The following is a 20,394-nucleotide window of genomic DNA, read 5'->3' as shown; positions in this document are numbered from 1 at the left end:
ACTCATACACATAGGCATCGGGAACCTACAGACACTGTGTCCTTCACATTTCAGCATTGTTGTGGGGAGATCTTGCCTCTTGAACCTGTTTGTATTCTTTAAATGGCTAACAGGTCCATTGACATAGGGACGGCTATCCACACAGCCTACCTGAACCCTGCAAAACCCTTCAACACAATAACCCACTGGGCCATTATGCATAGGCTCACCAGCGTCGATATGGACACATATCTCACACGATGGATTGATACCTGGATCAGGGATAGCACCCACATGGTCAGAATTGCAGGTGCCATGTCTGTCTATACACCAGTTACAAGTGGCATCCCACACGGCTCAGTCCTGGGACCTCTCTTGTTCAGTATATATTTGTCTGATGTATAGGCTACCACAGGGGGAATATGGCTGAACATGTTTGCACTTGACTGCAAACTGGGTGCCATGATCAACTCTCCAGCTGCCACATGCGTACTCAAACAGGGTCTCACAGAGATGGATGACTGGTGCCTGAGCCATGGCCTACAGCTAAATGCCATTAGTTGCATAGTCATCCCCTTTGGGAATAACAACATGCCCACACATTACCACATAGGTAGTACTCCATTCCATATGATAGGAGTTGTTAGGGATTTGGGGACATGACTTGTTTGTACTGTCGCCTTTGACATTCACATTGCCAAAGTGGTTGGACACACCTTCTGTGTGGGTCACCTTATCCCATATGGTTTCACATCTAGACCGTGTGAGGTAATTGTGCCCCTATACTCATCACATCCATGCTTGGTTACAATGCCACATTTGGGGTGTACCTTACCCGACACCTGCAGCAACTGTACTGGCCACGGAAGTTCCTCACCAAGCAGATCTAGGGACTCACACAGATGCCCTGCACAGTTCAGATGCAGTAACTCCAGCTCTACTCAGTCGCTTAACACCTACTCGGATATGATGTGTGCCTGTTGTTTACAGATATACCCAACCCAGAATTGCTGGACATGCTCCACCTCAGGATATCCGACTCCCTTGGAGCTACACACTCCAGGGATGTATACCTCAGCACAGATGTTAATAGGACATTGTGGTGGGACAGACTCTTATCCCTGAGGATCCACTCACTCCAGAATGTACTCCCAGTTTCACATAGGCAGAGCCACCCACTGACCACCTACTGGAGACATCTTGACGACTGTATGGGTGATCGTATGTTTACCCCTGGGATATCTTCTGTGTCCCTGCTAGACAGAGGCACACTAGCCTAAACGTACATGGGCTATCTTGTGTGACCTACTATTCACACACACAGTGTAGTAATCTGACAGGGTTGCGAATGCCAAACACACTCTGGCTAGGTTTGTACATGCTCTAGGGCTGATAGCCTAGTATGGACCTCTGAACCTATGCTAATGTTCAAGATGCACAATGTTTATTGCTGATACTGTTTGCAGGTCTTTATCATGTTTGCTTTACAAGTTTCTAAGGACAACTTCAGTATCTGCAGAACATATTTGATTATGGCAGGGTTCCACTATATTATAGATGTGTCTGTTTTCATATGACTGTGTGCACAGGGCGGATTGCTGTATAGTGACAGGTTCCTGGGTTAACACATGCAACTGCCAGATATGCGTGGCCCACTGCTGTACTCACACATGGCCTAAGAGTGTGAGCATGCCCAGTTCTGCCATTCCGTGTTTTGTTGCCTGACATTTGTCTCATTTATTCAAGTGTGTGAGCATGCCCGGTGTGAGCTTTCAGTATGTTGCTATCTGAAGTCCACTACATTGGTTGATGTGTGCGAACATGACCGATATTAACATTTATACTCTGTGTGTTGGAAGTCAGTCTCTGTTCTCACTGCAGGACTCACCTTTGTGTCTTAACTCGACAAGGATTATGCTGTGCCTGCAGGGTTTCCATGAAATACTTTGCATAGACTTATCAACATTCCTTCATACAGGCTGACCACTGCAATACTGTCATGATTTAATGGTTCAGTACTTTGGCTATAGTGCACAGTATCCTGGGTTCGAGGCCCATCACTGCTTTATATTTTCATACTGAGCAGACCAGACTGCTTAACGGCCCATTAAGCAAATATGAGCATGTTGGCTTTTGTTCTGCTATGCCCTACTTAGACCAGGCTTGTCCGACATTGCTCAATATTCACCAACATTGCTGGACTTTGCCCAATATTACTGAACATTGACCACAGTTGTGCTAGTTGGTGTGTGCGATTTTGTTTGCATATACTACATGGTGGTAAATGCTGTTTAGCACTGCTTTATATTGCTTAACACATGGCAATCATGCCTTAGGTGGTGCTGCAGGGCTGCCTATGTTGGATGCACATACTACACTCCCTGTACATGTTTGAAAGCAGGTAGTGTCAACTTAGGCATCCCTTTTACTATATGTGCGAGTAGGAGAGAGGTATAATTTCCAGAGTTTTTACTGAGCCAGTGTATGTGCTATGCATTGGCTCTTTGCCAAGGCCAAAGCATACTGGGCACGCCTCCTTCTGCCTATTGGGGCAGACTCAGGTTGTTCCTCCTCCGAGTCACGCTCTGCCTGTGATGGCCTTGGCAATGGTGGGGGGCTGTTTGGCCCAGGCCTATGCTGGTCCTGCTGCAGCTGTTTTTGCAGGATCATATTATGTAGCATAGCACATACCATGACAATTTGGGTGCATGTAGTTAGTGAGTACTGCAAGGCACCACCAGATGTGTCCAGGCACTGGAACCGTGACTTGAGCAGCCCAAACACATGCTCTATTACATTACGTGTTTGTGCGTGTGCCTCATTATGTCATTCCTGTTCAGGTGTGTATGCGTTTCTGATGGGTGTTATCAGCCACGGCTCCAGTGCATAGTCAGCATCCCCCACTAGGTGACCATGTGGGATGTCCCCATTGGCAAATGTCTGGTACAGCTGCATCAGATTCCAGATATGGGAATCATGGTAGCTTCCAAGGCAGCCTGCACACACATTCAGTATTATGCCCTGGCCATCACACATAACCTGGCAGTTGATGGAGGGGAAGCCCTTGTGGTTGAAGTAGACCCTACCCCGCTCGCCGGCTGGTGCTTTGATGCATATGTGCGTGCAGTGTATTGCACCCACTACCTCAGGGTATTCCACTATTTGCTGGAAGAGACGCATATTGCTGGCCAATACCTCACGGGAATTGGGGAAATATACATGATCACCGACATGTGCTGACATGGCATCCAGGAACTGGTGTAGTACCCTGGATACTGATGCCTGTGATATCCCCATCATATCACCAGTTGGTCTCTGGAAGGTACCTGTTGCTAATATTCTTAGGCCAACACATACCTTGGTTTCCACTGGGATGGGTTCCCCTCTGTTGGTTCTGTGTGTGAGGTGTGGCCTGCACAGCTCAACAATTTGCTGCAGGAGGTCTCTGTCCACTCTATAGCGCTCCACTATCTCCAGCTCATGTAGACCCTGGTAGGTTACCCTGGGCCTGTATACTCTTCTCCGTCTCCTCACTGTGGGTTGTCCAGCAGCATTTCCATTGTCACCACCCTCAACATATTGCATATGTCGCCTTATAACAGCAATGGCAGCCCCTAACATTTCTTTGTCTCAGTAAAGCTTTTTCAGTTTTCACTTCTATTAGCTTATGACAGTGTCTGTTGTGAGAAACATACTGGACTGTTGTTTGCAGAGTTTTAAGTGCTAGGCTGGGCTGGGCTAGTGTACTGCCTGTGTAATTGCCTGATTCTGATTGTTTTCACCTGCTAGTTCTGCTAGTACTCCCTGGTAGCTTCCTACTATTTGTTGTGTTTCCTTTTTCCTTTCTGTTTCCTCAGGGGGGGGGAGCACCGTGCACACAAGCGCAAACACGTGCACAGCAGCTAACATGCACGCACACATGCTTACATGGACTAAAACTTGCTTATTCTGGTTAAAACGCACGCAACCAGTGCAAACGCGCTTACAACTCTTTAATCAGCCATATACATGCTTACTCCAGCTTAAATGCACACACTCAAGCTTACACATGTGCACTCTGTCTTACTCGGGTTTACACGTGTGCACATTCCAGCAAGAAACTTTGGTGTTATCCACGGCATACACCTTCCATTTCTTGCCTTTCCCTAGCCTACCTGTTGACACACCTCTTTCCATGACATATAAATTACAGCTGACACATGCCACTCTGCTCCAATGAGCTTCACTTCTTTCATACATACCCCCCTCGTGATGTCACCTATCTTCTACTCTGTTACTCCGCATATCCTACTCCTACACTCCACTGACTGTGCTCATTTGCTATGTAAACTTGCGATTCACTATCCTAACACTCATTTACATAGGATTGCCTACTGATGCTTGGTTACATGTCTTAGACTTGAGCTTTCCCCCTTAGCAACCTCTACTCGGTGGCCGTGTTGTCTTCAGCCTGCTATTCCCTTGCATTGTACATTAACAATTTCAATATAATCCACATTTGTGGGTTTTAATTTTTAGTATTCTGGGTATTAGAGCGCAGCTCATTTGCGCGGCGCTGCACTACGCTTAAACATCGGAAATCGGCGAAAAAAATTATTTTTATTTTCATATTGCATCCGGAAACATTTCAAATGGCCATATATTTGGCCATTGGCATGCTTCCTGTACTGGATGCAACCTGTATTTGGAGCTGTCATGGCTCCATTTTGCTATTTGCAGAATGGTACTCAGTTGTCAACTGAGTACATTTCTGCAAATAACACTGCTCTTACTCGGACAGGTTCGGGTTTCCTGAATCGCAAATCTACCTCATTTGCATGCCTTTCATCTGCAATTCAGGTAATTTGCATATCCCAGCCCTGTCCATGTAAGAGCCGTTTTAGGAGCTCTCTTACACCCCCCTACAGGCTGTTCCTGGATCGCTCGTCAGACATGATGGCTGCATGGAGTCTTACTCTACTCTAAGACTCCGTGCAAGCCTTCGTGAATCCGGCCCAATTTAAAAACATAAACCACAAGCAATCACTAAATCAAGCCCGTACTCTAATCACAGACCCCAAACACCTTGCACCTTGGGGAGGGTAAGCCCCTTCACCCCACCCCTGCTACAGTTCTGGAAAATACATTACTCAAGCACATACTGAATTATAAAAAGAATAAAATATTTTTTATTTTTGTATTTTTTTAGTGAACCATGTGGACATTTCTGAAAAGAGGGGTGATTTTAATAATCCATTAGAATTAAAGCAATGTAACTAATGGTTGTTTTTTTTTTCTTTTAAAGTAGATGGTACTCCAAGTCTTAATGAGCATGTTAATATTAAATGTGGTTTACAAGTTCACCCATTAAGACAGATAAATAATTGTTCTATTGCATTTTAACATCTATGTCCATATTTTTATTGTTGTCTGAAGTGTACTTATGTTTTTACAAACACACACATACACACATATATATATGTATATATATATATATATATATATATATATATATATATATATATATATTTGTTAAATATGTTGTTTGAGTTATATAATGAATCGGTCACAATATCTGTTGACCACTTGATTTGTTTAATATAAAATTCTGTAAATCATAATATCATGTTAGTTCTGATGAAGTTCTTTGTATTTTTGGATGAATATGTTTAACACTGATGATTAACTCTGCAATGCATTCCTGTTTGGCCAGATCAGGTTACAACTACTGTAGTAAATGGTCAGTCCGGTGTCATTTTGTACATGGTGACATTGTTCATAGCAATGGAACTTAAAAGATATAATTTTACATGGTTGTGAGTTGCAAAAAATCTGCTGAACTGACTGCGTAAAGTGAATAAAAGCTGGCTACAAATAATTTTTCTTTGACATCACTGTTTTCATTCTGTGGGCATCCAGGGTTGGTTAGAGTTTGGTTTGGAAATATATTTGTATATGGTTTTATTATCATTCATATTTATTTTTATATTCATTTTTTACATTTGTCCATATTATCATTACATCTTTTAGTGTTTTTAAGTACACATCATGTTGTTTTATTCAGCGCTTAACACTGAGGGAGTAAATGAATGTTTGTCTTTTTAAATTATAAGTGCATACAATTAAGTACATGATGTATCCTAATCATTTATTGATGGGAGTTATGTGTGTATATAAGTGACTGTTTATGGGGGCTTAAACACAGTCTGAAGAAGCCAATGAGGTGAAAGCGCTAACTGTGCCTATTAAAGAACGTTCGTTTTTATTTCTTTATCATCAGTGTGATACTTTGGCGTTTTGAACTGCTTTTGAATTACTTTTGGTTTGCATATGAAGTTGTAGCAAATATACATATGTGTTCTGTTGAACTACATTTTGTCTCATTTGGGTAAGTTTACAACTTGAAACATACAAGCTATTATTAACCTGGTGCCTCTTAAACAGACACTCACTGGCCTAGTTCCCACACCCAAGCAACAGCCAGGTAACCAGTTATGAAGGTTACTGACCTGCTCCAACCAAGGTTACCTAGAACTCTTCATCTCTGTGGGATGTTTGTGTGATGATTATACATCTCCTATGTGGACCTTTCACTGGTGATGTCTTGTGGTTTAGTTTTCGCATGCAGTATTGCATCACTGGTCTCACAATGCATTTGTAATACAGTTTTATTATAATCAACACAACAGAGACACTCCCTGGACTTGCAAAAGTCTTACTATTTTTATTCTTTTCAGGTTGTGCTTGTTATGTTTGCATATGGTATTCAGTAATCCATCCATCTCCTGGGTTGTGAACTTTTCCAGCAACTGCCTTTCTTTTGAGATCTGTATAGACAGCATTGAGTTGCACGTTTTATTTTATTATTATATTATTTCCTTTTGCTTGCATTTGGTTTCTTGGATAGAGCACTGATCTCCATGGACCTTTTTCAGACTCAGTCCAGGAGCAGTGTCTGGTTAAGTGACTTGCAATGGAGGCTGAGGGAATCAAACCATTAACAGCTCCTTAATCTTCTAAGGCAACTGCCAGACACAAATCAGTCAGTGTGCATGCACATATCTTTTCCAGAGTAAGCCCTATCTCTAAACACTGGCCTCCTCTCTCTTTTTCATAGTGACTTGCATATCTGCTATTGCATTGTGATCATTCTCACTCCATATTATACTGATATACGCAATGGGCATTTTACCACTTCCCGTCTGTGTGCAGCTCTGTACTGACACAATTAGTGTTGTGCACATTCTGTGCCTATCATCTTTCTCTGTGCACATTATCATGCATTGACCTATGTTCAGCAGCCATTATTTACACTGAAGCATGGTTTACAGTCTGTGTGCATAGGTTAGAGTATGCCCCCAATGGGACATTAACCACAATTACATGTTTACTTCATGTTCAGTTAACTGGACACAAACATTTCCAAGCTGTAAATATTTAACAGCACAAGCTCCAAACATCCCGTATGTCCACAGAAAAACTGATTTGTGTTGCAACAATATTTTACTTGCTGCTGACATTTCTCAATATTCAGACTTGAAGTTTTGCCAGACTGCAAACAAACCAATACTATTTGCCAGCATCACAAAAGAATATCAGAAAGAATAAATACATCTGGTGATATCACAATTTAATGTATTTCACTGACAATTTTATGTGGAGTGCATGATATTTTATGTATAATCTATTGTATATCACTTTAGCAAACTTTTTTCTGAATATTTTATTAAACGTTATTAACTCCATGCAGTATATTATATTCACATGCAGTCCTTGTGTATGATGCACCATATTTCATAAGCAGTGGGCTGCTTCATTTTCGACCCTATCCCTATCCCTGTCCCTATCCCTATACCTATCCATTTCCCTATCACTTTCCCTATCCCTATCCCTGTCCCTATCCCTATCCCTATCCCTATCATTTTCCCTATAACTATCCCTATCACTTTCACTATCCCTATCCCTATCCCTGTCCCTATCCCTATCACTTACCCTATCCCTATCCCTATCACTATCCCTGTCACTTTCCCTATCCCTGTCTGTATCCCTATCCCTATCCCTGTCCCTATCCCTATCCCTATCCCTATCCCTATCCCTTTCACTATCCCTATCACTTTCCCAATCCCTATCCCTGTCCCTATCCCTATCACTTTCCCTATCACTATCCCTATCACTTTCCCTATCCCTGTCCCTATCCCTATCACTTTCCCTATCACTATCCCTATCACTTTCCCTATCCCTGTCCTATCCCTATCACTTTCCCTATCACTATCCCTAGCCCTCTACTTGGTTTCCCTTTGGGTTCACCCTCTCCTTCTTCCGGGTGTGATTTTCGCTCATAGTACTCTAATACCTCTTTCCATTGCTTTTTCATTTTTTTCCCTCCCACCCTTTCCTCATTCTGATCAGTTTCTGCTGTATTCTCCCCAAGTCAAGAAACTTACTGTATAATTTGTGCTTCTGTAGTGTTTTGACCTCTTCCAGTTTTGAGTGATGTTTTTAACTTCAGAACATAGCCGTATGACAATGTTCATTTCTCTTGCGTTACAAATGATGTCCTCTCTCTTTAGAATTCCCAAGTATGTTCTGCTTCATTTTGAGTATGTCTCCCTAAATCATCTGTGCCTACTTCCAGACATCTTTTGCTACTCACACTCATAGAACACATGCATCATTCCTGCATCTTCCTCCTGAGACCTCCAGCATCTACTAACCTCCTTTCTGCCTCCCTTTACTTATTGCAAGGGATGTTAGAGATGCCATCTATGTAGTATTCTCAGCTTTGATCTTCTGCTCTGAGTACTTTCTGACTACAGTGGCAATGTGGTGATCAAAAGAGAGGTTGCTGTCAACCTGTGTTCCCAGATCTCTTATAATGTCTTCTGTGTTCAGTGGAATACCATCAATGTGGCAAATCATGGAAATGTTTTTTTTTTCCTAAAGGAGATGATGACATATTTTTTGGAATTGAGCCTAAGGCCATGCTTCTGACACCAGTTATTGGTCTCAGTGAGGCCATTCTGTAGGATGTCAGCATCATGTAGGGAGTTAATAATAACTCCCAACTTGCAATCGTCTGCAAACTTTGTCAGCCAGAGTTCCTTCATGTTGGCCTGGACTTCAGAGAAGTAGATACCAAACAGGAGAGGACCCAGGACTGAACCCTGCGGGACTCCACTCATGACTAGTTGGAAGTCTGACTTGGAGTCATCTGCTTTCACACTGTGGGTGATATAGGGGTTGATGCCAAGCTTAGTGAGTTTTTCTATGATTCCTGAGTGGGGAATGATATCAAAAGCCTTGGCCAGATCAAGGTAGGCTGTATGAACCACACTGCCTTCATTCATAGCTCTGGTGACTGACTCAAAGAAGTTGACCAAATTCAGCAAGCATGATCTACCCTTTACAAAACCAACGTGTGTGGGATCCAGAGTATGAAGATTCTCTATATCCTTGTTTATTAGGTCCATGATGATGCGTTCAATAGCTTTGCATATCAGACTCAGCAGGCTAATGGGGTTATAGTTTCCAGGATCTGTAGTCGCTCCTCCTTTGTGGAAAGGGATGACTGTAGCAGTGTGCCATTCTGAAGGGCCAAAGCCTGAGGTGAGGCTGTGATTGAACAGGCACACAAGTGAGGTGCCAGTTCACGCTGTAGTTCAGGTAGAACACAACCAGGGATATTGTCAGGTCCCATAGAAGCTGTATTCTTGGCCTTGGACAGTGCTGTTTTAACCTGTGCAGCAGTAATACTGGGTGCCTGGCAATCTACTGATATTCTGATTGGTGCTTTGGGGGGAGAGGGGTAAAGTTGGCACTGAATCTGTCACCAGTATACTGGCAATATCTGTAGCCTCATTATAGGAGGTACCATTGTGCAGTAGCTCTGAGCAAATCTGGGCATTGCCATTGAGATTCTTTACATAACTATAGAAGGCCTTGTGGTTATCTTTACTATCTGCTGCAATTCTGTTTTCATAGCTAGCTTTAGAGGATTTGATGAGGGATCTCAACTTTTTGTTGAGGCTGATAAGGGAGTTTTTCCAGTTTTGGGACTTCACCTTATTCCGCATCAGTTTTCCTCCTTCTGTTGTAGAGTTTGTTTATGCCAGGGGACCACCAGATTGGCTTCCTTTTTTTGAGGAGATCATCTTGGTACTATTGGGTATGGCGAGATCCATGCATTTGTGTATGTGTTCGTACAGTGTATTGGCATATGATTCTGCTGTCATGCAACTATTCTCCATTTGCATGGGTGCTGTGAAGTTAGCCACCTCTGATTTTAGGAGCTCAAAGTTAGCTTTGGAGAAGTTTTTCATGGTGGTTACCTTTGTAAGGTGGTGGGGGGGGGGTGGATGAGGATTTCCAAGGTGATTAGTTTGTGGTCAGATCTAACCAGGGAGGAGCTGACTATTGGTGTAGAGCAACAGTCGCCCATGTTAGGTAATGACCAGGTCAATTATGTCGTTACCTCTAGTCGGGGTAAGATCGAGCTGGTCCAGGGCATTGGAATTAATGAACTCCAAGAAATGGTGGGCAAGTGTATTGGTACATTAGTAGTTTAGCCAATTAATGGCACGGTGGTTGAAGTTGTCTAGTAAGAGAGTGTTAGGTTGGACGATAATATTATCCAGGGTGCTTATGAATGTGGAGTATGAGTCTTGGGACATGGTTGGGGACCTATAGCAGGCTAGGACCTAAATCACTGTCTTACCCAATGTTAGCTGCACCTGAAGTATCACTGATGCCTTTTGTTAGGCTACCAGTCTGGAGGTGTGCGCATCCTTTATGAATATGGAAACACCACTGCCTTTGGAGCTTTGGTCCAAGTTCTGGGGCCGAAAGATGTGGAATGAGTTATAGCCTGGTAGTGCAGGGGTGCCTTTTCCTGCCTTAAACCAGGTCTCTGTTATAACACAAATGTCGATGTTCTCCATTTTAAGGAGTGCCTCTAGCGAGTGCATTTTGACATTTAGACTTCTAGCATTGAGCAACATGACCCACAGATTGCATTTGTTAGTAGTTGTTATGGTGGTAATTTGGTCTTTGGAACACCACCTAAAAAGGCACTATAGGGGTGGCAAGAGCCTTGGCCCATATCTGGAAGCCCAGGAGTGACAGATGCAGGCCATCTCTGGCAAAGCATCGAGATCTGTCAATCATGTCATCCCAGGCAGACAGATACTGGATCAACTTAGAATGACACCAAAAACTTAGCCAAGTGTTGAAGTCAATCATTTCTGCTTGTACTGTTGTATCATTCTGGGTGATGGTAGGATGCTGCTCAGGGCTAGGGTCATACCCGCCTGGGCTACATAATCCAAGAGCTCCTCCATGTCTCTTTTCATGTAGTCCTGGGAGGTACGTCTCAGGAAATTTCACACCCACATGTACAATGACAGAGTCATATTTGTACCTATTGTTGAGGGACCTGAGTGCATGCGTTATGTGGCAGATCCTGGCACCTGACAGGCAGCTGACTGTTACTTTCTGAGTGGGACATTAGTGTGCCTCTCTATTGAATCACCTATGACTAGTGTATTGGGCATGCTGTTTTGCCTTAGGGGCTTTGATTGAGTGGCACACTGTTTAGGAGAGTTATGTGTCTCGTGATTAGTGTTGCTTTGTGGTGGTCGAGTGCGTTTCTACCTTGGAGGTCTCTGCTGTTTGGGTAGATTTTTATTGAGAGGCTCTGCAAAGGTGGGTGTGTGGTTTGTGTTTTTATGTGAAGGCAGTGCTGGTGTGTGTTCTGGAGGGCTATGTGTTCCATGTGGTGTGATGCAGTTGTTGACCTTCTCATCTTGACCATTTATTCCGATCTTGGCTGGAGAGTGCGTGGCTTCCAATTTCGATATATAAGTGCATCTCTCACAAGTCTGAATGTTGGAAGGTAAGAAAAGAGAGGGTTGTTGGTGTACATGAGGCAGTTGCTACATTGCCTCAGGATGCCCAAGTTCACCAGGTTAATAGGAGAAAGCACAAAGAATTGACCTTTAGACATGGCTGGAGCGGAGGGCATTGATAATAAGTACTGTATCTGTTTCCTTGTAGAACGTTTAGTGCTGGTAGCACTTTTGTGTGCTACAAAAATTGCTACAAGAAGTCTGGTAAAGTGTTAGACTAATAAGCTATTATAAGTGCAGAAGAGGAGAGAACTTTTAGATCTAAGGGAAAATTGAAGAGCAGACTTTGACACTTCTCAGAAGCTTGCAAACAGTCCTGGATACAGCAAGTCTGTATCTGGACTAGACTAGTTAGAGGAAAGGTGGGAAACAAGTGCAAATGTGGGCTTTTATACCGGAAAGTTGAGAGAGATGGAAGAACTGTCCAAACCACCAATAAACTACAAGTTCTGGGCCAGGAACCACTCCTCGTGTGGTACATAGGCTACCTAGTGCTTACCACTCCCACTGGTAAGCTAGAAGGCTTCCCTCCAACACAGAAAGGCTTGGGGGGCTCAGAAGCTTACAAACAGTCCTGGATACAGCAAATCTGTATCTGTACTAGACTATTTACAGGAAAGGGGATAAACAAGTGCAAATGCGGGCCCTTTAAATTAGAAAGTTGAGAGAGATGGAAAAACTGCCCAAACGGTCAATAAATACAATTTCTGGGCCAGAAGCCACTCCTTATGGGGTAGATAGGTTACCTAGTGCTTACCACTCCCACTGATAAACTAGAAGGCTTCCCTCCAACACAGAAAGGCTTGGGGGGCTCAGGAGCTTACAAACAGTCCTGGATACAGCAAATCTGTATCTGGACTAGACTAGTTGGAGGAGTATTTGTAGTACCAGTAACCTTGCTGCATTAATTCTATCAGGCAGTGTATATGCCCTCTCCACCTAGGTACTTGGAGACCTTTGCCATTTTTATTTCACCTGGTCTACCTTCCATTTTCCTAATCTTATTATCACTATTTTTTGTTGTTGCATATGACTTCTGCCACTTCCTAAAACTTCTCAAATGTCTCTCTTTTACTTCCCACTGCTGCAGCCACATCCTGATATTAGCATGCACTCATCTGCATATAACACAAACTCTCAGATTTTATTCCAGCATTGTCTTTAAGCATTGCTAAATTATGTCTGAGTTTCACTGCAAGCTTTTCAGTCACAAATGTGAACATGTCTGAAGATAAGGGAAACCACTGTCAAGTCCCTCTGTCTATCTTTGTCTGCTCGGACGCTACTTCATTTGTGAGTACTTTCATTTCTGGGTCTTGGTTTAAGGCCTTTATCCAATATATGAACTTTTTTTTCTTTATCTGCCTTTGCTAAAGTATCTTCCATAGAAATTCCCACCTCACCATATACAAAGAAGGTTAAAAATGCCAATCCAACATCAGCCTTTCAAGTTTTTCCCTCCCTGTGTATAAATTCTACCTGCTTTTTTCTGCCTGTCTTTCTTCCCTTATTTCTGGCAATACTTTATCTAGTCTCCCTGCTAATACATTTGCTAAAATGTTGATATCTGCATCATAGTTAATTATTAGACTTGCAATCTAGGAGAACATTGAGGAGCCGAGTCCAAATTTAGAGTTGCTGACAAGCCCTTTCTCATTAAGTGACTTGCTCAAGGTTACACATAGGCAAATAAGAGCAGAGGGAATCAAACCCTGCACAACGGGTGCTATGACTCACAACCTTATCTCTCAACACCAAATAAGATAAACTGATAACCTCTCAACTCTTCTCTTTCTCCTCCCCTTTAGGTATCATGGTTATCTTGGTCCTAGTTATACTTTTATATATTCCCAAGTCCTGTATCCCCTCTATAATCTTCCACATTTCCTCCTGTTCCCATTTGCCCTGCTTATACTTTTAGGTATTCCCAAGTCCTGTATTCCCTCTATGATCTTCCACATTTTTTCTCATCCCCATTTGCAGAATTCTAAAAGGAATCCATCTAGACTTCCAGCTTTCCTCTCCTTCATCTTGCATATAGCTTTCCTTATCTCGTGCATTGTTAACCCTACATTTAACTTGTCTCGTTGTTCGTCTTCCAGTATATGTTCCTCCACATTCTTTCCAGAAGCATTCATTAAATCTATCCCTAATCAGCCATTCCTATTTTAAATATTCCTCATCTCCTGATGTTATCCTCTGTAACATTCTCATTGCCTGCTTCTTCTTACATGTCATGGCTACTGGTTTACTTTGCACCTCCCTCACTGCCACCAGTAGTCCCTCCAGCACCATTGCTGCATTTCTTGGTCTGTAATAAATGTGCTTTCTAATTCCATTCTTGTTTTTTCTCTGATCTCTTTTGCTTGCCTACCACTTTCATTTTTTCACCATTCTGCTGTACCACCTCTATCTCTAACTCCTAAATCAGTTTTTCTTTTCTCCTTCTCTCCTTTCATTCTGTGTTTATCATTTTCTCCCTGAGAGTATTCCTCCAGTTTGTCCCTGTCTTTCACATTATTCTGTACTGACGTCTTTATTAGTCCTTGCAGTTTTTCCTCGGCCTTTGTTTTCTTCCATTTATAGGTAGTCCACGTCCAACACCTTCTCATTGTTTTCTGTTCCTGCGCACTTACCTTAAGTCTTACAACTGCATGATCTGATACATGTCTCACTTGCATTTGGATATCTTCCATTATTTACATTAAGTTTTCCTTTTCTAAGGACCTGTGTAACCCACTGATGTATACTAGTGAAGGATTATTCCTTCTCATTTGGGTACCTTTCCATCCATATGTCCAGTTGTCCTCCCGCAATCATTCCATGGGCTAGTTCTTGTATTTTTGCTATATTCCCTCTTTCCATACAACCTGCCTTTCTCCAGTTATAAGGCAACGCTGTAGTCCTTCCATTTTCTCTATTTCATCTATTCTTATCAGTGGATAGTTAACAAAAAAGCTCTTGTAGAATCCTTCTTCATTGCTGTGTGATGCATATGTGTTTTCTATTGTCCAGCTTGCACTTCCCAACCTTCCCTGCCAGAGGATCCATCTGGTTATCTTACTTTTTAACATTTTGTCTGCAGCCTTTCTCTGAAGCCTTCAGTGATATAAAATTACTCCCTATCTCTTTCTTCCTCCCTGTCTTGTTGTCCAATTTTCCCTTTGGGTAGTCATAAACTGACTCCCCCATCCTGTTTAACCTTTCCTCTATTCCCCTTCTCCAGATAGGATTTGATAAACTGCAATTGTTCCACATAATTAACTATATTTTCCTTGATGGTTTTGCAATGCCTCTTTTGCTTTCTGAGATGCTGCCATCCAGCATAACCCTTCCTCTGTGCCTGACCTCTGAGCTGAACATTGTGTTCTTCGTGGCTGCCTATGCTTGGATCCTTTCTCTTCATCTATAGCTACTGGATCATTTCTTTTTGGATCATGCAAGTGTAGATGTATGCCTAGGATATAGACTTTTTAACATTTCATTTATTCCCTCCCAGTATCCCTCACACTAATATATTGCAGGTCTACCTAGAAGTGATGTCACTATCATTTTATATTGCAACATTCCCATTTATTGGTTCCTCTCCTCTCTGTTGCTCACCTGTCCAGTATGCCAGCTTCATTTATGTGACAGACCAACACTTTTTTTTTAATTTGAAGTTTCACAGCTCTTTAATATGCTACCTTTACATCACCATCCCTTTAATTCACATTTGTCTGGGAATTATTCTTTACCTTACTTTTCCCCTCCCCCCATATATTTATTTCATGATCCCTAGTTGGTACATCACCAGTTTATTACTTATTTGTACTAAGACTTAGACATTAAACTTATGTTTAATGCAGTTTATCATACTTCATTAATTAGTTATGAAAAATATTTTGCTTACCTTGAAGGCATGGCCCATACCCCATTTACTGCATTACCCATTATTGCTCTGTGAACTGATTCAGTTCCTCCCACTGTTTGTAAAGTTTTGATGTTGTGGTTCTTGGCATGTTTCACAAGGTAAGGAATATTTCAGTTATTACAGCCTTCCTATACTGTTAATAGTCAACCTTCTTTCAGTCTCCATTCCTTCTAGTTATTTATTATTTCTCTTTCTCACCTTAACTCCTTATGTAGTCCTACCTTCCACATCATAGAGTCTGGTATTCATGATAAATGCTTCTATCTAGCTTGTTTAGTCCCTTATGTGTCCAAAATTTCACTTCTTAATCAACCAGTCTATTTAGAGCTCACCTTATCTGTTTTCTTCTTTCATTGGATTTCTGCCCAATTCTCACTTATTTTATTTAATATTTGTCGGCCAGGAAAGTCTGACTAGGACACAGCCTATATTCAGCAGAGGCCCAGGGAAAAATGCTCTAAATGCATGTCTTTGGAATGTGGGAGGAAACCGAAGAACCTGGATGAAACTCACGCAAAGGCAGGGAGGACATGCAGACTCCACATAGAAAGCACCCCGGCTGAGAATCAAACCGGGGGACCTCTTGCTGTGAAGTGACAATGTTAACTGCTGCACCACTGCGCCTCCTATGCAGAGAGACATTACCCAATGTGATGTCTTCTCTCATCAGATCGGACCATAAGGCAGTATTACTTGAAATAAAAATTAAATCCAGGGATCCAGTAAAACAAAAAAACCTTTAGGAAATATTCCAAGGCTAACTTCACTCTACTAAGCAACACCTCAGCTAAATTTCAAACACAGCAAAGCAGTAAACACCACAGCATATGCTGAGCTATTTACAAAATCTCTGTTTAGCCATTTTGATAGCTGTATAGAGTGAGCTGTGCTCACTCCTATTAAGAATAAGACAAACTCAAAAGGCAAGTCACACTGGTGGAATCACAATGTCAATCGGTTATACAACAAAAGAAAAAAATCTTGGCCAAGCATAGGAGAAACAAAGCCATACATACTAAAAGCCTCCTGACCAGCCTAAATAGGCAGTTAATTGAGTTAATTAAAACTTCAAAGGCTAAATCTGAAAAAAAAGCTTCTCAGGCAAAGGACAACCACAAAGTTTTCTATCAGGGGAAATAGAAAACAATGCACAGAACTTATTGTAAATGGCATCACCCACACTGAACACTACCAACCTTTTGGCTGGCAGGTTCAGCTCAAATTTCTCCCTCCACTCCTCCCAGATAGTCGAAAAGAAATACCGCATATCACAATCCCCCCCCCCCCAATCATTTCTAGGGAACAGGTTGTTACTGCACTTTCCGAGTCCAAAAACATTGCATGGATAGACTCCAATAACATTCCATAATGTTTAATAAATAGCATGAAACATGACCTATCTGGTCCACTTGAATCACTTTTCAAGTGGAGCCTTCAGTCTAGTTTTGTGCCCATGGAATGGAAGATGGCTATAGTCATTCTCCTGTACAAAGGTAGTCCAACCACTGATCCGGGTAACTACAGGCCCATAAGTCTTACCAGTCTCATATGTAGTACCATAGAAAGAATCATTATAGACATAATAAATGAGGGCATACATAACCTGCAAACACTGGACCCATCACAGTTTGGCTTTGTTAAAGGAAGGATATGCCTACTAAATCTGGTGGACTTTTTTGAGAGGATCACCAAAGCACTGGATGAAGGTAAGACTCTGCACACAGCTTACCTCAACCTAATGGTCAGGGAACTGGGTATGCACATAGACAAAGGCCTTACCTTTGACCACCATGTGGACACAGCAGTTAGGAAATCTTTTTATGTTGTGCAACTTATAAGTAAAGGCATAGAACCTAGGTCGAAATAAGTTATTATACCACTATACTCTGCCCTTAATAGACCAATCATAGAGTACAATGCCCCCTTTCGTATGCATCTGACCAGGCATATGCAGCAACTAGAGCAACCCAGAAGGTTCCTTAAGGAAGGAATACAAGGTGTAACAAACCTGTCTTATGCAGAGTACCTTAAAGCCCTTTTCTGCTACTCTTTCTCTTATAGTTTGCTGAGGGGTGATCTATGCCTGGCTTACAAGGCATCCACAAACTCCACACTTATGAATCTCTTACATATTTGCAAGTCAAAGAGTAACAGAAATACAAGGTTTAGGGGCATGAATTTTGTCTGTGACTTAAACAGAACATGCTGGAGAGACAGATATGTGTTCCAGGACTGCCCCTCCAATGTAACAGGCTTACCATCTATGTGAAGCTGAGTTCATTTACTACCCAGTTTAAGGACAACCTAGACCGGTGGATGGGGAATGGGAAATTTATATCAGGACTAGCACCAGTGTCCCTTATGGACAAAGGTAGCTTATAAATGCCTGGCTCTCAATGTCCTTTTTGGATACATGACATCATTATTCTTTAGGGAAAATTTGGCTAGGCTTAGAACATCCCCCCTTTGTTAGCCTAGTAGCAATCTATGAATCTATGAATCTGTGAATCTATGAGAGAGACTTCTTATTCTATTGGCCTTTTTACATAAGACTCTTACATGTTTCCCCTTCCACCATTGTGTCTCTTTTCCCATCTCCTTGTGGTTGCCTTTCTGATTTGATAATTTCCTGCTTATCTTTACAGGCATGCAGCCCCTCTCCACTTCCTGAACTTGCCTTTCAGCACCTGACATTGCACACAATCCCAGTATCTCTGCATCACCTGTCCTATGTTTGAGGTTGCTTTCCCAATCTGTGTCTTGCAGACAATTCAGATTTTTAGTGACTGTTTTTTTAACTGTCTGTGATACCTTTGTTTAAACCTTTGAACACCCTCTATATAATGTAGCCTGAATCACTACCCTTCTAGTTATACTACCAGAATTGCAGGGCATTTCAACTATACAGCTGTTCCATTCATTCTTAGTTAATTTAATATATCCAGTATAGTTCTTCTTCTCCAAGAAAGTGTCAATCAGCTTTATAAGCATTACTGCATGTGAGATAAATTTACGTAATTTTGCTTGCCTTATTATTTCATGTTTTTTTACAGCAAAGGGGCTGAATCTTATCCAAACATAATTGAGTTTGCTTTTTGCTGCTGCATCTGCTGCTTTCTGGTTTGCCTGGTACCACAGATTTCTTATACAATAGCTTCATTTTAAATTGCTCCAGTTTACTGTTATTTACTCTCACTCTTTTGTATTCTAATTATCATGATGTCAATCCTTCTTGAGCGATTTTCAAGATTATCCAGCTTTTTTCCCGTTGTTTTATTTTGTCTGTTAGCTTATATATTCTGTGAATCTGCTCCCACAGCTCAGCTTTAATTGCCGCTTTTCCTACCTCAAGATCTTACAGATCCCGCAGTAGCTTTCCCATTTCTGTTTGATGTTATTCTACTGCCTGTTTCGAGGAGCTCACATCATGGCCATCTGTGATTACCTTTTCCCAAAAATGCACAATTGCTCCTCCTTATTTGCATCTTTAAAAGCAGACACATATTCTTACTTTTGTTCTTGCTTACTCATCTTTCCTTCTGAGTTGTTTTTTCTTTTTTTCCTCCCTGGGACACTGCTTTTTAATCCAAATTTCTACAGGCCCCATCCAGAGCTTTGGGCTTGGCAGTCATCTTGGCTGGGCTCTCTAGGATCTCTAGCACACTCCAATCTTTCTCTGAATATTCCCATAAATTTATATGCAAGGCTGAAATACATTTATCTAACACAGTAATGGAAAGGAAAAATAAGGTGGTATTCATATCCCAGAACAATTAAAATAATCAACATATGTAAAACAGCTTTTTGGCAAGCACAGAGGGGTTGTCTTTCTGACATGTTCAGTGTTTGTCTTTCATGTAATATTTCAAGAAGCAAGATTATTAGTAATGATGAAATAAAATGTTTAAGTTGTGAGCATATGGTTATTAACAGCAATAATAGTATGAAGGAATGAACCTGTTCTTGTACTGCAGTTACCAAATTATATAAATAAATTTCCTGTGGTAAAGTATTTATTTTTCTTTATTAAAGATGTTGTCCTGCTGCGTTATTTGAACTGCATATTTTCAATGACTCTAAGCATATCTAACATGGTTTCAGACGTAAAGGCACTTTGCTTACATTAGGACTCTTTGCTTACAATAGGAAATCCATTTTGTTTTACTATGATGGTTGTGCTTACTGCATTAGATACAACATATTTGGGCTGTCTTAGGCCCAAGTAAATAGCCTGCTACCAGGCATGTCACAACGGTAAGCCAGCAGAAAAACAAAGCAAGACCTGGGAATCAAAACTTCTCTCGTTGTAACTTTGACATTAATCTTGCGTTTAATATCTTTAATGCATTTTTGCAAAATTAAATTGTTTACTGCATACTGTAGTCACAAACATCATTCTCTCTCTCTCATAATGTATTTTTGTCATTCTTCTACTCCAGTGAATCGTGTGTTTGTTTTCTGTTTGGTACTTTACAATATTTCTATTGACAGTAATCCTACAACCACCAACTTCTCTGAAATTATGTGGTTACTTTTCTTGAAAACTGAAGTCCTGGATCTAGTGTTTTGAGCTGTATCACACTGTAAGTGGCCATGGGGACAGTCCTGAAAAATCCCACG

The sequence above is a fragment of the Protopterus annectens genome, chromosome 10.part0 (genome assembly GCF_019279795.1).
Source record: "Protopterus annectens isolate FY-2018-M chromosome 10.part0, PAN1.0, whole genome shotgun sequence".
Classification (NCBI taxonomy): domain Eukaryota; kingdom Metazoa; phylum Chordata; order Ceratodontiformes; family Protopteridae; genus Protopterus; species Protopterus annectens.
Note: the sequence above shows the minus strand (reverse complement) of the source record.